General features: G+C 44.7%; 1 protein-coding gene across 3 annotated transcripts in view; it reads left to right on the forward strand.

The window, feature by feature from the left end:
- Positions 1-605: 605 nt before the first annotated feature.
- LOC144687623 (uncharacterized) overlaps positions 606-19,040 on the forward strand; it is a 204,574-nt gene continuing 186,139 nt past the window's right edge. For 2 of the 3 annotated variants that reach the window (XM_078553977.1, XM_078553978.1), the window contains exon 1: positions 606-859. The gene's annotated coding sequence lies outside the window, so the exon portion shown is untranslated. The remainder of the gene's footprint in view (positions 860-19,040) is intronic. The other variant, XM_078553981.1, reaches the window with a different exon arrangement.

Raw genomic sequence — 19,040 nt, forward strand, 5'->3', positions numbered from 1 at the left:
CATTTCAGTAACACTCTTGCCTGACCCTGGAGTCTGTGGACAATCATGGCAACCCCTCGCCACCAAGATAGGCCAGGTACGGTTGTGCTATCGCTTTATGAGAGAATATGCTAATGAGTAGGTATCCAGGATGTAAACCTGATGTGACCAGCAGATATTGTTCAGAGGAGCTTTTAGTTTAGCTCGCAACATGTAGTGTGAAGCAGTTGCAACTGTACTTTCCTGTAAACAATAGCTGTTGAATCTTTATAGTAAGCGTGTCTGCTGAGAAATCCTGTACAACATCTTCAAATAACCATTTCTACATTTAATTTATCAGTTCTGTGTGAAATTGGTAAGTTTGTATTAAGCAAACAGAAATACAAGAAGTATTGAAGCCAGCACCTTCAATGATGGTGCATTTACCAACTCAGCCCTGGTGGCAGTTAGGCTGCCATTGTCCCCCTGTGATTGACTAACTCGCCACAGACCAGAGACCTCTGCTCAGTGTAGCTCAGTGTCGCAACACACTGCACTAACCTACGGAGTGCGCTTATAAAGTTTAACTTTGAGCTGGTGGTGATATTGTGTAATGTGGTCACATTGATACTGCAGTTGTGTTGCACAAACCAAATGAGGCAACTAGAAGGGCCAGTTCAACCAGTTGAACAGAGGCTGTTAACTCGCTTCTCGTCTATCCTGAATGAGACCATAAAATGACTACTGTTTACGCACGACTATGAGAGCAGGTTTGTTGCTTTGGCTTCATGTTCACCAGGACCTGGCCTCTTCCAATTCATCTCACTTTGGATCCTTAAAAACTACCATATAGAGACTCGCATCCTGTCAGTTGCTGCTGGATTAAAACCAGTTTCAAAAGGTGAGGTTAATTTTGTGGTAGTCGTACCAGAGATGAGGAATCTCAATTATGTGGAGAAGCTGGCTTGTTTATTCTTAGAGTGGAGAAAGTTAAGGGATCATAAAATAGATACGCTCAAAATCCTGACTGCTTTGATATTTGGCAACAGAACCAGCAGGGAGCTGAGGAGAAATATTTTTAAGTAGAAAGTTATTATGATCTGGGCTGCACTCCCTGAAAGGGTAATAGATTCAATAGTGACTTTCAGAAGGGAATTGGATATATACTTGAAAAGGAAAAAAGTGCTGGGCTATGGGAAAAGAGCAGGGAGACGGATTAATTGGAAAGCTCTTTAAGGCATGATGGGTAATTTACAGCCTAGTTCTGTTCTCCATAACGCTGCCTGTCAATAGGCCTAGGCTCCAAATATGTCAAATTCAACTTAGAGTTCATTAGTTCTGGGTATTGTAGGACTCAGGGTGTGAAAGTACTTTTTAAGAAAGTGGGAGAGGGGAAATGCAAAAAATTAAACAAATCAAAAAATTATGAGAGTGCATCTCAAGCAAGTGACAGTGGCACTCAAAGCACACTTAATGAGTACACCTATCCTATGCCATTCCCTGTTGGGAATTTGACTTTCCAGGGATTAATACTACTGTTGTGAAAGTTGGCACATCAATAACTTAGTTTAAATTGTATAATTTGGTTCAAGATTCAACAACATTGCCGTTATTGAATTGTTGAAATCTCATCTTGTTTAACTTCTACTAAAGCATTACATGTGGTCTGTGTGATTGACAGTTTGCTTGGCTTGAGTGGTCTCCAAAAAGCTGAGATCTCCTGAATGAAATTGGGTCAGTCACTATTTAATTCCCACATAACTGAGGAGAGATGCTCGATCCTTGAAGTCCGAGTGAGTAAATATTAGTGTACAAATGTGTAACCTTGTCAAAGGAGATTCCTTCTTGCATTTAAACTTAAAATCTTACAATCTAACGGACACATTAATTGGTTCATTTAAGACAGATTAGCGCTTCATTTAAAATAGTTGACAAAAGAGTTTCTTCCGCACGTGTAGAGTTTTTGTATCCTTTTAGTTACACTAAGAAATTGCAAAACTATAGTTTTTTTTAAAATGAGTATTTGAAACCCTGTGAAGGCGTAATTAGGCAATGAAAGCATTGGTTCAACAGCAGCCTACTTTATTTATTTTAACCAGCCAAGTTTACACTTTATCTTCACTTTACACTGCATCTTTGAATAGCAGCAGCTAATTAATTGTCCATCAAAATAGTGAAGATAGTAGAATAATATGTCCTCTTATAGTTACAAAGAAACAAATCAATTGTGATCCTTTTAAAATGTGCAGACAGGGCCCTCAGAATGAGGTGCTCAAACATGGGTCTCAGTCTGCCCTGATCTGGCTGATCTCAGTGAATGTTCCACAAGAGACCTCAGCACCCATGGTAATGGGGAGACAGAAATGTGACCAGAGTTCCACTCCTGGGTGCTGAGCAGCAACTCCTGCTGGAAGTGCATGGAAAGTGGCCATCAATGAGGATTGGATCAGAATTAGAACCATAGAACCATAGAAAAGTTACAACACAGAAGGAGGCCGTTTGGCCCATCTTGTCCATGCCAGCCCGAGGACACCCAGGTGCCCTTTCTAACCCCACCTTCTTGCACCCGGCCCATAGCCTTGCAGCTTACAGCACTTTAGGTGCAGATCCAGGTACTTTTTTTGTCCGTGATTACTCCAATTCCCTGCCAAGGCTCCTACATAGTGAAAAGCAGCCACTTGGAGGTTGTACTGGAGTCTGACTGGTGCCTCTGGGAAATGTACCCCAGCAATCGACAGTGGCTTCAGGAGGAAAGGTTGGAACCTACTACAGTTGTAACCTAGAGTTGTGAGTTCAACTCCCACCACGGCAAATTGAGCTCAAGAAAATCAGAAACTTGCGGGCTGGCACCAGAAAGTGACCATGAAAACAGCTGGTTTGCTAAGATCCTTCAGGGAAGAGAATAAGCCACTCCTACCTGCTGGCCACCAACGTGATTCTCATCCACACTAAATCTTCTAGGTGAAAAGAAGGTCCACCATCAATTCTTGGAGGAATTGGAGAAAGGTGATAAATGTAGCATGGTCAATGTCACTCACATTCTGAGAAGAAATTAAGAGGGAGGGGATGGGGTCAAAAATTAGTTATGAAATGATTGACCAGCATTTGGCTTTCCACGTGACTGAACAGAGACAGTCAGTTCATAATCTGTGGAAATGTGATTCAGAGGCTCCCTGGCTAGAGTCTTGCTGACATTTCAAAATCCACTGAAGATATTTCTAAACCTGTCTCGTCAGTCAAAGGATCCATTCTTTCAGCGTCACTATGAAAATTCAGTTACTATTTAAAGTTCCAGTTTAATAAAAGTTAACAACCTTTTGTGAGTTTTGAAGAATGAATTAATCTTAATCCTCTAGTTACAGCCCAGGCCTTGGCTAAATAGTTTTTCTCCTTCACTCCATTGCCTATAGGTGTGAATATAGCATAATGGATGGGTGAGTCACGAGGCTGCAAACTTGGGCGATGGTTAGGAACCTTGAGATTGAAGCTCCACTGGGTTAGAGCCTTAATACCCAAATCCCCTCGCCCACCACAGACTAACCTTTAGTTCACTCCTTGCTCCCTGTTGTGAAGCAGAGTCCGCACTGTGAATGAGATTTATAGGCACTGCCCTTTGTTCACTCCCTGTGACAACCAAACCCACTAAACAACCGATAAAAGGATAAAACGCTTTAGAGAATAACATTTCCATGCACAAATCCATTTCTATCTTTTTCGATGATAGCTGCCCCTGCTAAATGGATAAAATGTGGAAATGAATTTCTAGAATCTACATTTATACATTTAAGTGTTGTACTATCAGTGCACCATTTTCCAAATGGGCATCCCATAGTAGCGAGAGGAAGAGGAGCAGCAACAGTTGAAAGGATCAGTTTAAAGGAGGCGAGTTGCAGTCCCTTCCTAAAGCTTTGTGTCAGCCTTAGCTCAATTGGTAGGACTCTTGCCTTCTAAGCCAGAAGGTTGTGGGCTCAAGTCCCACTCCAGTGACGTGAGCACCAAATCCAGGCTGACAGTCCAGTGCTGTACTATTGGAGGTACCCTCTTTCAGATGAGATGTTAAACTGGGGCCCTTCTGCCCTTTCAGGTGGATGTAAGAGATTCCATGGGCATACTCAGAAGAAGAGCAAGGGACTTATCTCTGATGGCCTTGCCAGTCAGTCAACCGACATTACAAAAACAGATTAACTGGTCATTATCATGTTTATGTTCCTGCAAGCTTGCTGTGTGCAAATTGGGTGCTGTGTTCCGTGCTGTAGAACAGTTACCGCACTTCAAAACTACTTCACTTACTGTACAGGGTGCCCAGGATAATACAAATAGTTTGTTAGGATGTTGTGCTTGTCTAGGCAGGTTTTGAAAGGGAAGGTGTATCCTGTGCCCCAGCCGAAAGCCTAACAGGGAGCTTCCCCAACATGGAGGAATCCACCGACAATGGGTGTGGGGTCCTCATGCATGGGGTTCAACAAACCCCGATATCCCACCCAGGCCTTAAAATATGAGGTACGCACCTGAAGCCAATATACATTGAAGGTCCCCAGTCCAATTGATTCCCCCTTACAGGTTGACACTCAGCAGTCAACCACAGAGTGTGTAGTCACCTCAATGGACACTGCAGCTACTCTCCCGGCACCACACCCCCTCGCCCCACCCCCCAAACCAAGCAGGTAAATGCAGCATACAGTGAGCATTAGCAGCATCACTTTCCCCAAGCACAGCTGGCAACAGCAAGATAAGGCAGTCACTGAATTGTATGAAAGCGAGGACTGTCAGGGCTCATCTTGTTGGGGAGGTGTACCAAAGGGCCACTGGTGTCAGTGCAACTGCATCCAATGATGCAGCACCTTTGGGATAAGAGTGTAGAAAGTTGGAGAGAGATTAAAATGAAGCAGCAAACGAACTGTGAATGAGGAATACATAGTAGCCTCTGTCAGGCAGCTGCAAATGGGCAGGCTGTATTGATTCAATTTGCCAAAGTCAACCTTGAGTGAGATACTTAAAGGAAATGGGTCCAAATAAAATAAAGAAAGGAAGATCTTGCATTTATATAATGCCTTTTGCAACCCTGGGATAACCCAAAGCACTTCACAGCTGATGAAGTGCAGTTGCTATTGTAATGTTTGTGACAACTGCCCATGAAAGAGTACCCAGGGGCCATAATCAAACCCTAAGGACCATCACAGTTCAGATCTTGTCCAGTGAACCATGTCTAAGGCAGCCAGAAGTTGCTGCAGATGGGTTAATACCAATTTCAATAAACTTTATTCTTTTGAGGTGAGTTTTTATTTTGTGCCATTTCCTGCTCAATAATGACACCTTTAATTTGAGTCTGACAGCTAATAGAGTACCTGGCTGTGGACTGGAATGAGCTAAACTTAGGGATGTTTAAAAATAAAGGCCATCAGCTGATCACTGGTCCCTCTAGGACCAGCCGGGAGAAAGTCACATTGAAGAGGTAGTGTTTCCTATTTGGTCCTGCCTCAGGCTTCATCTGAAAATAACTCATCGCAAGGTACCAGGTACCTTGGATCACATACTGAAACTATAATCAGGGTTGGCTGAGAGTAGAGAGCTGCCACACTAGAAAAGTCAGCATCTCCCAGTAATTGGTGCCTTGGAGAGAGTGCAGAAGAGATTTACTGGGGTGCTACCAGGGCTGAGGAACTTCAGCTATGTGGCAAGACTGGAGAAGCTGGGATTGCTCTTCTCGGAGCAGAGAAGGTTGAGAGGTGATTTCAAAATCATTCGAAATCATGAAGGGGTCTGATGGAGTAAATGACTAGTAGCAGAAGGGTCATAGATTTAAGGGCGACCAGAGGACACAGATTTAAAGTGATTAGCAAAAGTTACTGAGACAGCATGAAGAAACATTTTTTTACATAGTGAATTGTTGTGATCTGGAGTGCACTGCCTGAACAAGTTGTGGAAGCAGCAACAATCAAAAGAGAATTGAATAAATACTCAAAGGGAAAAAATTACAAGCTCTGGGGGTAGAGCAGGGGAGTGGGATGAGAATGATGGGCTAAATGGCCTCCAGCATTGTATCCTTCTATGATTCCAAGTGCATCAGGAGGCATTGACTATTGCACCTGATCTTTCCACCCTCCGTCATACGTATCAACCCAAACAACTAGCTAAAGCTGACCAATAGTTTCACAGAAGTTGGCACAGCCCCCAAAACATCTGAGCACTGAACGATAACCCTGACCTCTGAAAGGAAGTAGCTGGTGAGTTAAGCTGCAGGTATACCCAAAACTCCAAGTATATGACAGTCAGAATGGGGAACCCAAATGTCGAAGGGATTAATTATTTGGTGTATTTCAAGGGAGGTCTGAGTGCACCCTCTCCCAGAAAATGTATATGTTAAAATTATGCTAATTTTAAGAACTTAGATTAAGAATTAATAAATTTTTAAATTTCTAAAACAGAAGAACAAAGTGACATTTTGATTTTCAGCAGACCATTGTTGATCCAAAAGTTGCCTCAATAGTCAACCCACTCTCCATTAACTGCCCCAAAGCCTCCAAGACTCTCTACTCTCTCTAAATCCCATTCACAGAGGTATTCAGCTTCTTTTCCTTTTGCAGAGATCTTGTCCTTTAGCCGCTATCAATCTTATTGACACTTTTTTTTCTCTTTCCTGCTCTCTTCCACCAGCCCACTTACACTGTTCCTCTTTTGCCACCCCCTCAATTTAGCTGACACCTACCTCCTCCTCCCCAAACCCCCCTCCGCTCACCTGGCCCCACCTGAGGTCATTCTTGAACTTGACAAATACCTGGTATGAGCAACGTGGTTTGTTGGCTGTGACTGCCAAAGAACGATTGCAGAGACATAGATGTGCCTGAACAATAACCGGTTTATTGCACGAACGTAACTATTTGCAAATATACAAGACATGTTGGTGTTACTCAGTCTAAGCCATGAGCTTTTTCCTTTTCAACTCCAGGTCATGAGCCTCTCTCTTACATCATCATGTGGGTGGTACTGTTTCTCCAGTCCCACACATTGACCCTTTCAGCCTGAACACCCTAACACCACACCTCTCCCTAAGCCTTTGTCCAAATATATTTTACATTTATATTTACATGCTACCCCATCTTTCCCCCAAGTCTCTGACTTCACAGGTTTAATCAGTCTGGAAGTTTCACGGCTCTTCCCGATCACGTTCTTATCAGGCTTGGGAGATCAGTATTCTCTGCTTGTACTTTTTTGCTTTGACTTGGTCGGTCTTTGGTCAGAGTTACAGTACCTGGTGCATTGTCAGTTTGACTCTCAACATCTGGTTCTTCTAAATATACAGTGGAAGGTTCTCTTTGAGGAATGAGGATAAAATTTCTCCTGTTTCTTCTCATCGTGCCTTCTGAGGTATGTATTAAGTAAGATTGTTGCTTATCGTCATCCCTTTGGACAACGACTCCTTCTCTGCCTCGAGCTCTTATCCATACCTTGCCTCCCTTGTTCAGCCTGGGCAGGTTTGTATTGTAATTGGAAGCTTCTTGTTTTTTATGAGACTGTTCTCGGTCCTGAACTTTCTAACAGTCCTGGACTGCTAGCCCTAGGATTAATTTCTTGGGTAGGATGGGAATCTGCGTTCAAGCTTTCTGCCCATCAGCAGTTCAGACGGTGAGAGTCTAGATTGCGGTGGAGTAGACCTGTGAGTTAAAAGTGCCATTGGAAAATCCTCGTTCTTCTTCGAGAGGGTTTTAATAGTGTGGACACCCCTTTCTGCCTCCTCATTGGATTGAGGATACCTTGGGGAGCTGCTGAGGTGTTGGAATCCATAGTTCTCAGCAAAATGGGTGAAGTAGTCATTGGCGAATTGTGGGTCTTGTCGGTCAACGCCTGGTCTGGAATGCCATGTGTTGCAAAGGCTTCTTTCAATGAACTAATGACCGACTCAGTGGTCGTAGTGTGTAAGCATTTCACCTCCATCCATCTGGAGAAGTAGTCGACAATGATAAGGAAGGATTTCCCATTGTACATAAATAGGTTCATTCCCAGATATTCCCATGATCTGGTAAGGGATTGAGTGGGGATAAGGGACTCCCTTTGGTCTGGTTTATGCACTGCACACACCTGGCACAGTGAAATCATCGCTTCTATTGATCTTGGTATTCACAGCAATCACACAGCAGACTGGCCTCATGCTCTGCATTTTGTGATGCCCATGAGGCCATCTTTCCAGAATCTCTGGTTGGAGTGAGACGGGAATTAACAACTGCTCATCGTACACCAGCAGATCATCAATTATGGTAAAGTGTTCCCGTTGTACGATATTTTCATTATCGTTCCACTGGGGCACTGCTGTGGTCAGCCTTGCATGCAGTATTTACGAATGCAGATGCAGTCCTCATCCTGCAAATGCTCTTGGGCGTATTTGTTGTAGCCTTTTGGAGCTCACTGGCAATTGTGTTGCCATGATCTGGGAATAGGACTTGACCTCATTGACCAGATTAATATCCGATGTTGACTGTGACCTTGGACAATGCGTCCGCAGATGGTTGTAGCTTGTCCTAGACATACACTGACATGTAAATGAAGGGGAATCTCTGGATTCTCAGGGCATTCTGGCAAGTTCCTTCTCGTCCAGCAATGAGACTAATGGTTTATGGTCCATCTCGATGACTACTTTTAGCCCAATGATTTAGTTGGAGAATTTCTCAAAAGCTTATGTGACTGCGAGAGCCCCCTTTTCTACAACTGCATACCTCATTCCTGGGTCCGATAGTGCCCGAGACGCACAATAGACTAGTTGGCGGACGCCCATTCAGGTGCTCTTCAAACAGGACTGTCCCTTGTCCTGTAGATGAGGCATCAGCTGTGACTGTGGTTGGTAGGGAAGGGTTGGAGTGAGCCAGGATATCTAATGAGAACAGCATGTCTTTAATCTGGCAGAATGTTTGCTCTTGGTGTGCATTCCAACACCATGCTTGGGCCTTCTTTAGTAGGTGTCTCAAGGGCCCCATGGCTTGCACTAGGTGCGGTAGGGATTTTGCCGTTTGGTTTCAGTTTGGAATTCAACTACTCAGGGTTGGAGAATCTGGGTTTTAATATTAGGTAGATATTCTGAATCTTTAGCCGAGTTACCTTCAAGGATTGGGGAGACATTGCACAGGGATGTCTCTTTTTGGATGTTCTCCTTTTCGTGACTCCTACCCAACATCCAAATGCTCCACCTCACCCTCACACACCTGCCAATGCTGCCTCCACACACCTTTGGGGGTTAATATAAGATGGTGGGGGGAGTTGTTGGAATGTTGGCAGACTGCTAATCATTGCTCCATACCTTTCTCAATGGACCTACTGACAATCTTTGCTTCATTGAGCCAGTTTAACCTGCCTTAAGATTGGTGATACTCCAACCTTTGACTCATGCCTCCATCTAACATTTGATGCTCAGTTTTCAGCTCCAATATCTCCCACACTCAACAGGCAATTAAAAGAAAGGAATTTGAGGAAGCTTCGAACGAGTGTTAATTTTAAATACTCCTTTTTAATTTTAAATTTTAAATACAGTCACTCCTGACTTGTGAGGCTTTTTTTGAAATTAATTCTTGGGATTTAGGCCTGTATTTATTGTCCATCCATAATTACTGAGCCATTCATAACTTTGGTGTCTTATTTGACCTTAAGCTGACCTTCCAGTCCTATATCATTTCTGTCACCAAGTCAGCCAATTCGACCTCTGTAACTCTATCTTCACCTCTCCCTCAGCTGAAACACTCATCCATACCCTTGTATGACTCCACTTATTCCAGTACTCTCCAGGCCAGCCTTCTACCTTGTATCCTCTGTAAACATGAGCCTGTCCTAAGTCACACTGTAGCGTTCACATCTGTGCTCGCTGACCTACATTGGCTCCCAGTTAAGCAACACCTTGATTTTGAAATTCTCATCCTTGTTTTTAAATCTCTTCTTGGCCTTGCCCCTCCCTGTCTCTGTAATCCCCTCCAACCCCACAACCCTCTGAGCTCTCCACAGTCCTCCAATTCTGGCTGTCTTGTATATCCCTGATTTTCACCACTCCCCCAGTGACAGCCATGCCTCTGGCTGCCTGGACCCTAAGCACTCGAATTTCCTCCCTAAACCTCTCTGTCTCTCTCTCTCTCTTTCTCCTATTAATCGCTCCTTAAAACTTAGCCCATTCTAATACCTCCTTATGAAGGTTAATATCAAATTTTGTCTGTTGTGTTTCAGTTTTATCCTGTTACAGCATGATATAAAGTTGTTGTTCAGACAGCTTCACAATATAGCGTTTCACTCAGTTCGCCATTTGTCACATCCAAGCTTTGACATTGAGTGGTTATTATACTTAGGAAGGGAGCAGTGAGGCTGGGGCAGGGGGAGTCATCACATCTACTCCTCTCCTCTGATACCCACAAACAAAGCAATGTCCAACAGGGCTCTGAAGATAGCAGTCAGGGGTAAGAACCCAGATGGTTTGCACCTCCCTTCCAAGATCAGAAAAATTCAGGTTGTTTGTACTGCTAGCCCAGAACTGCCCGTACAGGTGGAACTTAACGCCGGTGGGATTTTACGGTTCCACCAAAGTCAATGGACTTTTGAACAGCTCACCACATCTTATGGCCCCTCCCCGGCTAAATTCCTGCCTATGCCTCAGGACCGCACTGGGGATTGTTGTTTACCCACTGAGACTTCAGGGGGAGCCAACACTCTTGAGCAAGCATGGTTTAAGCTGTGTCGATTTTCACGAATGCATCCATTAGTAAACTCCCTCAATTACGTTTTGACGCCCATAGTTGATAAAGAATTTGAATTTTTGCTAAATTAAACACTTCCACAGTTTACAGCGATGGGATATTTGGACCAAAGCCGTAGGCTTCTCCGTCACTTAACCTTTCAGAAGGTTAACAGTTATCGTTAGATTTTAAAGACTGTTTTGTTAGTCTCCGGCTTCCTATTAATTATGAATGAGCATCGATGACCCTCCTGATGGCAGAGATAAGGTCAGTGGAAAGCTACTGTTATCTCTTAAGCTGCAGCAGATAATGTTATCGCCTGGAACTGCTCTCACCATGGTTACGGTCTGAAGTTTAGTCTTGTGTTGGATTTCAGCTGTCCGACAAACAACATCGCAAGCGATAAGGTAAACTTGCTGCATGTTAATGATCTGTTTATTGCAAAACTTTATATTGGAAAATAAATAACTGGGAAAGCAGTAACTCGAAAAGCTCAGCAGGGTGAAGCGTGAGAGTCCTTTTGGCCTCAACACAAACACACCTTAATGTTTTCCAAATATAGTATTATTTCTATTCTAGTAGCATCTTTAACATATAAAAAAATCCCAAAATTCTTCCCAGACACCGAGCTGGGGAGAGATTAGGAAATGGTTTGATTACGGGCTTTGTCAAACAGGTTTTAAGAAGGTTTTGAAAAGGAGGAGATTATGGTGATGAGACTGAGGGAGGTCTTTCCACAGATTCTTTCCAATGTAAAGTTTTGCACTAAACAGATCATTAAGATGAATCTGCTCCTATGTTTCCAGCAGGGCTTCAGATGAAACCTCTGAATCATTCCCCAACTAACTGAAAGGGTTGTTTGTCCTAGGGGAGCAGCCACGTCACTGTAGCTAAGATGCCAATAGTAGGGTACAGGGACCAGAATTGAATAATTTGCATTCTGTATCTAGTTATATTAGAATTCTTATATAATGCAAAGGTTCACAAATGTTTCCCAACTCCCTTTTAGTCTATCTTCTGCTGGCAATATTGTTCCAAAGGCACTGGCAGCTCTCTGGTCAGGGTCAGCCTTTACCCTTTGGGGGCTTCATGTAAGTTATTGGTTTGGAGTCCCTGAGTCTGAAATTTGGCATGGGCAGGCGTAGACCCAATCGGTGCCCCCAATCGGGCCTGCACCGCCATTTTATGTGGGTGGGCCAATTAAGGCCCACCCGCCGTGACAGGCGCCCGGAAGCGCTGTGCGCTCCCTGGGCGGGTGGGAGATTCCCTGAGCCGGGAGTGCACTCTTTCTCCCTGAGGTACAGAGGTGCCTCAGAGAGATGAGTTTTAAGTTTTGAAAATTTTAATGAAAAAATTTAAGACATGTCCCCTCATGTGACAGTGTTACAAGAACTGGGACATGTCAATGAACTTTAATGAAAAACTTTATGTAATTTATAAACCCTTCAGAAATCTCATCCCGCCCGTGGATGAGGTTCTATGAAAAATTCGAAGGCCGTCTGGGCTCTTCACCCACCCGCCAACCTTAAGGTGGGACGGGCAGCTTTCTCATTAGTTAATTAATGGCTTTAACAGGTCTTTGACAGTTCAGTGGGCACGCAGCCGAGTCGATGCACGCCTGATGTCACCCCGTGTCATTTTATGCCTCGGCGAGCAGGCCCCGTCTCCAATTACTGAGCCGAAAATTCTCCCCTTGGTCCAGTAGCGGTGCTGGAGGTGGTGCCTTGAGGCTGATTGCCCTCCTGGGGGTTCATTTTGCGCAACCTGGAGTGTTCCTGTATGGTTGTGAGTTCTTGAATTTGACAGGGAGTGTAGCTGTAACTTCACAGGGAGGGTAGAGAATTTGCTGACCTGTCCTCACAAGGCTACAACAGGTATGGGGGCAGCAGTTGCAGTGCCTCTGGTCTGCAGCTCGACAAGGAGATGGAGCAGGGGCTCTGGAGAGGGCAAGCTCTGTGTGATGCCCTCTGCCAAGTTGGACTCCTCTATGCTCCTTGACAGTGACAAGAGGCTGTCTGGTAGGCCAGCCAATGCACCCAGTATCTCAGTGCAGATGCCCATTCAGCGGTCTCCTGAATGCTGCCCCATTGAGGTCCTCAGCTGAGTGCCCTCTAGCAGTTCATGACTGTCATCCTTCCTTCTAGTGAGCTGCCAAGTGAACCATCCTTACACCTGGCTGTTGTGTCGGTGACTTACCATGCGCTGATTCGAGCTGCGTAAGATATGTGCAGTGCCAGTGTGTAAGATGGTGTCTGTGAGTGTCAGATCGAGTGACGGGCTTCTCCATCAGTGCTGTGTGGCTGCTCCCTCCTTCTCCTGGGGCACCTGTGGTGGGGCAGGTAGAATTTTCGAGGTACCTGAAAACAAGAAAATCAGAAGGGGGAGTTTTGTGTGAGGGAAGGTGGGTGGGGTGGAAAGCAAGAGGTCATGGTGACACTATCAGCAGCTTGTCCATCATGCCAGGTAGCAGGATGAGAGTGAGCTGGGAGTTGAGAAGGAGCATTAGGCAGAAACATAGGCTTGAATTTTCCAGCCTCCGCACGGCGGGTTCCCCAACGGCGGGGCCAGTGAGCCATTGAAATCCCCATTCACATCGGCGGGACAGGAAGATCCCACCAGTGTGAGGGGCTGGAAAATTCCAGCCGTAGAAACATCCTCAATGTTTTCTACAATGGATGCCGTGGGCTCTGTCCCAGCCAGCCTCATGATACGGAGAACCATTTCCTCATTAGGGCTCAGGAAATGGAACCATCCTTGGTCTTCATCGGTTTTGCTCTGCTCCCTTCCATTGTGGGCCACCATGCCCTGCAAGAGAGATGTAAGAATGTCAATGATTGTGCTGTACTGTATTTGGACAACGTATCTGCCATAGCTGAATCACTGGAGGCAGCATTGACAGGTATGTGAGCGTGAGTTGGTGCATTTGCATGTTAGGTGGGAGTCCCGAGTGCCAGGGCTTCTGATGGGTGTGTGATGTATTGAGCGGCACAAGAGGTTGGGTTTGCAATGGGTAGGCAATGTCATGTAAAGATACATTCACTGACCTCAATGGCATGAGCAAAGTAGAGTTCTAGTGGCATTCCTGGCAACTCCTCAGATCCAGATGCCAGAATTGATCTTCCTGACCACCTACCCCCAATCTCTTCTCAGGGTGGGCCTTGAGGGTCCCCTGAGGAACAGCTAGTAATTAGAAAGGCAAGTGGAATGTTTGCTTTCATTGCAAGGGGGTTGGAGTGTAAAAGTAGGGAAGTCTTGCTGCAGTTGTACACAGTATTGGCGGGGCCACACCTAGAATATTGTGTACAGCTTTGGTCTCCTTACTTAAGGAGGGATATATTTGCACAGAAGGCAGTTGATAGAAGGTTCACCAGGCTGATTCCTGGGGTGAAGGGGTTTGCCTTATGAGGAAAGGTTGAGCAAGTCGGGCCTGTACTTATTGGAGTTTAGAAGAATGAGAGGTGATCTTATTGAATGGGTGAATCTAGAACTAGGGGGCACTAATTTAACTAGTTTAACATTAAGGCGCCTCCCAGTTAAGGTGGAGATGAGGAGGAATTTCTTCTCTTCGAGAGTCATTAGTATTTGGAATTCTCTGCCCCAGAGAGCAGCAAAGACTGGGTCATTATATATTTAAGACTGATTTTTGATTTTTGATCTTCAAGGGAGGCAAAGGTTACGGTGGGCAGATAAGAAAGTGGAGTTGAGGCCACAGTCAGATCAGCCATGATCTTACTGAGTGGTGGAGCAGGCTCGAGAGGCTAAATGGTCTACCCCTGCTTCTATTCCTTATGTTTCTTACGGACCTCTTCCGCTAAAACCTCCAGAACAGCATCTGAGCTATGTGTCTGCCCTGATGTTCCATTTTCCCTGTTTAGGACTGCAACAATAGTATTCAACAGCAGCCTCCTGTATTTCTGTGAAGGTTCCCTTTAAGAGGGACAAATTGCCTTTAAGAACAGAAGGCTAGCTGTGCCACATGTTAGCAGCGAATGCTGTTCAACTCTACTGAGTGCAGAGGCAGCCAGCATCAGGTAAGCCACTTAGCCCATGCTATTATCAGGTAAAGGAGGTGGCAGTATCCAATTTATGTTCTGCCAACCTCCACTGGAACATAATCAGTGGAGACCCGCATGTCTGAAAAGCATGGAAAATTTTTAGCCCCCTACATTTTACTAGACAAACCTAGCACTTGGATCCCTGACTGTCTCAGGGAACCAAGCAATCACATGGGTTTTATGATCCAATGACTGTCCCTGCCTCTGGCACCTCACCCAGATGGCCTTCCTTCGTATATGACCGTTGTCAGGTTATTCGACCATGTAACCAAGCCTGATCCAATCAAGTCAGAACCCTGGCTTCTTTTGTTTCTCCTCACCCCCACCCCCCCACCCCGCCCCCCACCCCTCCACCCCACCAACCCACCCAGCCCCACCCCCACAACTCCCCCCCCCCCCCACCCTGTTCCCCACCATCCCCTGCTCCCCCACCACCTGCAGCCCAAAGCCACAGAAGATAATAGTGGCACTCCCATTCCTTGCTCAGCTGAGATTTGGTAAATCAGCACAGTCAAGAGATTGAACCAGGCACCATCCTGGTTTATATGTTCAGTACAGCATGCTTGGGAGCAGCAGCAACTACCACAATAACTTGCGTTCATGTAGCGCTTTAAAAATATTCTTTCACAGGATGTGGGCATTGCTGGCAAAGCCAGCATTTGCTGCCCGTCCCTAATTGCCCTTTCACTGAGTGACTTGCTGGGCTATTTCAGAGGGCAATTAAAAGCCAACCACATTATTGTGGGTCTGAAGTCACATGGAGGCCAGGCTGGGTAAGGACGGCAGATTAGTGAACCAGATTATGGCAATTGATAATTTCATGGGCACCTTTACTAAGACTAGCTCTACTAGGTAAATTTAAATTCCAGCAGCTGCCATGGTGGGATTTGGACCCATTCCCCCCTGAACATTATTCTGGGCCCCTGGATTACTAGTCCAGTGACATTATCACTGGAGCACCACCTCCCCCCTGGTGTAGAAAAATGTCCCAAGGAACTTCACAAGTGTGTTATCAAACACAATTTGACACCATATATTAGTTTGGGTCAACACAACACGATTTAAGGAGTGTCTTAAAGGACCCAGAAGATAGAGGTAGAACAGAGGTTTAGGGAGGGAATTCCAGAGCTTGGGGCTCACACAGCTGAAGGCACAGTCGTGAATGGTGGAACAATTAAAATGAGGGCTGCACAAGAGGCCAGAATTGGAGGAGTGCGGAGATTTTGGAAATTGTAAGCTTGCAGGTGATTACAGAGATAGGGAGGGACAAAGGCCACGGAAGGTTTTGAAAAAAGGTTTGAGCCTTTTAAATCTCTAACTTTTCCCAGCTCTGGTAAAAGGTCATCAATATGAAATGTGAATTATTTTTCTCTCTCCACAAATGTTGCCTGACCTGCTGAGTATTTTTAGCATTTTCTGTTTTTATTTCAGATTCCTAGCATCAGTAATATTTTGTTTTTGTATGGGAAATTTAAAATGGAGGTGTTACTGGACAGGGAGCACTTGGTGATTTTGCATCAATGGTTCCAAAGACCCCAATCATTGGGGTTTTCCTCACCTCATGCCTGTGTGGTCCAACTGATAGAGATTAATTGCTTTTATAGTCAACAACTCCATTGCTGTTGTATCATTTGACTACCAGGATGGTAGAAGTTGAATTAGATGGATTTTAGTCTTTTTTAGTCCATCAATTCCTATGTTCCTACATGGCTTAGCACCACACCATATGTATCTTTGAGTTCACTGGTGGAATTGATGAAGAACCTGTTTCAGTGACCTCCATAGATTCATCTGCCCTTTAAATTATCCCATAGACAACAGTAATTATAATATTCTTCTTCTCTGAATTTATTTTAGCAATTAATAGTTTTCAGAGCTACTGGTGGATCGACAAGGATATTAAAAAAATGCTCAGGATAACCACCCATTTATCATTGCAGTCTCAACTGGACATGTAATACGAATGCTAAATCGCTTCAGATTTTGGCTTGATCTTGTGGTTTCTGTTGAACTGAACACCAGTTTGCATCATTAATGTTTTACACTGAAGCAGTGCTCTTAACATTGATTGTTTATAGATCTTGATAAATGATTGCAAACAAGTTGATTCCACTATTGAACATGCTCATATATATAATTATCTATGGATTTTCTTCCACTGAAATATCCATCATCAATTCAACTGTAAGCTGCAGTGTCTCACAGCTGCTACAAAGATGTTTGCTCCTCCAGGTATATAGAAGGTCTGTGAAATGGCTGCAAACTACCACCTCTTGGGAAGCCGTTCTAGTTGGACCTTAGTGACTGTCCCACACTACAGTTTTATCCCCCTAGAGCTGTCTATATCATGAAGGATGTGACCCCTCTAATTTTGTGCCCTCTGCTCCAGGCTCCTGCATCTGTGACTAACAGAGAGCAGCGAAATTCATACATTTTGGCAACTGTAGGACATCTTGAAAGGAAAACTCTAAAATAGCCTAATAGTTGAGTAATTGTGCAAAAATAAAATCTTGTATTTGTTTTACTAATTTAGAAGTTAAAATTGTTTTCTACCCCCACCTCAGCCCCCCCACACAAAATAGTTCCTGTTTTGCTTCCTGTTTTGGGCCGTCTTCTTGACACCATGTTTGAGGTTGTCAATGTTTGGAGCTTTGGTGCTTGGACTGCCTCTGCCAAGGACCCCTGTAATCAAGGAAGTCTGACAAGCCAGTTGTGATCTTCTATTGTCAAAAGGCAACTTTATGGTAATTGTAGCAAAATATTTCTCTGCTTCTGGTACTTGGCTTAACCATTAATATTTAGAGCTAAGGAAATAAGCAAGTAGATGGAAAGCTGCAGAATTGGCAGGGTGAATGGAAAGCCAAAGGCTATGTAGTTGCAAGGTGGAAAATGTAGTTGCCTAGTGACTTGGATAGTTTTTTTTTCCAGGGAAGGACGGAGAAGGAAGTGGGGTTGGAAGGCGACGGGGGTGTGGACTGTGTAGGATACTGGAAAGTGGTCAGAGGTGATCAAACAATGGAAGCAGAGAGGCCGCAAGAAATGACGAGATCGAGGGAGTGGTTGTGAAGATGTGCAGAAGAGTTTACATGAGGGAGAGGTTCGGGGAGAACTAGAGGGTTGTGAAACTCAAGAGTAGAGAGGGCAGGCTTAGCTGAGATGGAGAATGAAATCACTGGCTGTGAAATCACTCAATACTGATGCTGAGGGAGGATATCATTTGGTGAGATGGGGTATGGTGTGGAGGGGGTTGTGTGTAGGCGAAGGTGAGGTGCTTGAAGGAGAGTTGAGGGAGAAACTGAGGCACAATTTGGTGATAAGGGCACTTATCACAGTGGGCACTTTGGGTGGGCCAGGTGGTAGATATTGTAGCCAGGTGGCGAGACTTCAGTAAGCAGCAATGTGTTGCTGCTTATGAGGCAAGTTTCAGCCAAAGCTGAGAAGTCAATGTGGCTGTTCACGATATGGCCATAGCTGGCGAGGAGCTTGTTTGCAACTGAGCAGGTACTCCGGAGTTTAATGTGGAGATGGGCGATAACTAAATCTTTGAACTGGACACTGGTTGACCTGCAAGGAGATCCTGTGACTGAACATTCTTCATAGCATTAGTGAGCTGTCTCAAGAATTCAATGTTCTACAACTTCTGTAACTCATTTGTTGATTCTACTATTCTATTATGTCAGATGCTGTACACTGAATATAATAGACATATAATATAACCTTTGCAATTAGAGCACTACTTTCCTCTGGTTAGCTGACGTAGTTACAGCTGGGAGTTAGGGTGAGGTCAGGGATGCATCAATATTTTCAAAGGGTTGTCCAGATGGGAAGTTTCAGCAGCCAGTCACTGTTTGGCTGAGGTCACAAACTAACTTTTCCAAACTTATTCTGTCATGACACCAATATTATCCAGTAGGACTCAAAACTCCCCTCTTACGTGATCCTTTGCAAAAATATTTCGCACAGGGCACTGAATGCATTTAGACTTTACTATGTAGTGCTTTTTTAAAATTCATTCACTGGATGTGGGCGCCACTGGCTAGGCCAGCACTTATTTCCCATCCCTAGTTGCCCTTGAGAAGGTGGCGGTGAGCTGCCTTCTTGAACCGCTGCAGTCCATGTGGTGTAGGTACACACACAGTGCTGTTAGGGAGGGAGTTCCAGGATTTTGACCCAACGACAATGAAGGAACAGTGATATATTTCCAAGTCAGGATGGTGAGTGCTTTGGAGGGGAACCTCCAGGTGGTGGTATTCCCGTGTGTCTGCTGCCCTTGTCCTTCTAGATGGTAATGGTTGTGGGTTTGGAAGATGCTGCCTAAAGAGCCTTG

This window comes from Cetorhinus maximus, chromosome 12 (assembly GCF_964194155.1).
Source record: "Cetorhinus maximus chromosome 12, sCetMax3.hap1.1, whole genome shotgun sequence".
Lineage (NCBI taxonomy): Eukaryota > Metazoa > Chordata > Chondrichthyes > Lamniformes > Cetorhinidae > Cetorhinus > Cetorhinus maximus.